The sequence below is a fragment of the Rhinopithecus bieti genome, unplaced genomic scaffold, assembly GCF_001698545.2.
Source record: "Rhinopithecus bieti isolate Rb0 unplaced genomic scaffold, ASM169854v2 scaffold_23898, whole genome shotgun sequence".
Taxonomy (NCBI): domain Eukaryota; kingdom Metazoa; phylum Chordata; class Mammalia; order Primates; family Cercopithecidae; genus Rhinopithecus; species Rhinopithecus bieti.
This window is the reverse complement of record NW_016811065.1, coordinates 142,946-144,493: the sequence shown is the minus strand read 5'-3', so window position 1 is coordinate 144,493 and position 1,548 is coordinate 142,946. Positions and strand designations below refer to the sequence as shown.

Genomic DNA, 1,548 nt, shown 5'->3' with positions numbered 1-1,548 from the left:
TCAATTGGCCAATCTCTTTTAACACAAATATAAGAATTGTCTGGCCGGGCGCGGTGGCTCACACCTGTAATCCCAGCACTTTGGGAGGCCGAGGCAAGTGGATCACGAGGTCAGGAGATCAAGACAATCCTGGCTAACACGGTGAAACCCTGTCTCTACTAAAAATGCAAAAAATTAGCCGGCGGTGGTGGCGGGCGCCCATAGTCCCAGCTACTCGGGAGGCTGAGGCAGGAGAATGGCCTGAACCCGGGAAGTAGAGCTTGCAGTGAGCCGAGATCGCGCCACTGCACTCCAGCCTGGGCAACAAAGAGCAAAACTCAGTCTCAAAAAAAAAAGAGTTGTCTGACTAGAGAGCTAACAAGAATTTGTCGCTTAAGATGAAAATGTATACACGAGAGCACAGTACCAATCTGAGGCAGAGGGAGTCATGGCAGGCCATGCGTTTAGAAAGTTCCTTCCACTCTTTGAGTACTGGTTGAAGGGAGTGCTGCTGAAAGGGTAACCAAAGCAGGCATTATGCTTCCAGAAAAATCTCAAGGAAAAGTATTGCAAGCAAGAGTAGTCGCTGTTGGATCGAGTTCTAAAGGAAAGGGTGGAGAGATTCAACCAGTTAGCGTGAAAGTTGGAGATAAAGTTCTTCTCCCGGAATATGGAGGCACCAAACGAGTTCTATATGACGAGGATTATTTCCTATTTAGAGATGGTGACATTCTTGGAAAGTACATAGACTGAAATAAGTCGCTATTGAAATGCCATCAACGTGAAGCTGCCCATTCCACTGAAGTTCTGAAATCTTTCTTCATGTAAATAATTTCCGTATTTCTCCTTTGTAATAAACTAATGATAACTAACGACATCCAGTGTCTCCAAAATTGTTTCCTTGTACTGGTATAAACATTTCCAAATAAAAATATGTAAATGAGTGGAAAAAAGGGCATGTATACATGTATATTTAAAATAAATACACTATAAATGTAAAAGTTCTGGGTTTTTTTGTTTGTTTGTTTGTTTTTTCCTAGACAGAGTCTCACTCTGTCACCCAGGCAGTAGTGTGATCTTGGCTCTCTGCAACCTCTACCTTCTGGGTTGAAGCAATCCCTGTGTCTCAGCCTCCCAAGTAGCTGGGACTACAGGCATGCACCACCATCCCCAGCTAATTTTGTTGTTGTTGTTGTTGTTTTGAGATGGAGTCTCACTCCTATTGTGCAGGCTGGAGTGCAGTGGCATGGTCTCTGCTCACTGCAACCTCCACCTCCCGGGTTCAAGCGATTCTCCTTCCTCAGCCTCCCGAGTAGCTGGGATTACAGGCATGCGCCACCACACCCAGCTAATTTTTGTGTTTTTAGTAGAGACAGGGTTTCGCCATGTTGGCCAGGCTGGTCTTGAATTGCTGGCTTCAAGTGATCCACCTGCTTCAGCCTCCCAAAGTGCTGGGATTATAGGCGTGAGCCACTGCGCCTGGCCCTTGCCAGCACTTTGGGAGGTCAAGGCGAGTGGATCACCTGAGGTCAGGAGTTCAAGACCAGCCTGGATAACATGGTGAAACTC

At 46.3% G+C, this 1,548-nt stretch overlaps 1 pseudogene; it reads left to right on the top strand.

The window, feature by feature from the left end:
* The first annotated feature begins 299 nt into the window (after nt 1–299).
* Nucleotides 300–926, top strand: LOC108543120 (10 kDa heat shock protein, mitochondrial pseudogene; annotated as a pseudogene).
* Nucleotides 927–1,548: the final 622 nt, after the last annotated feature.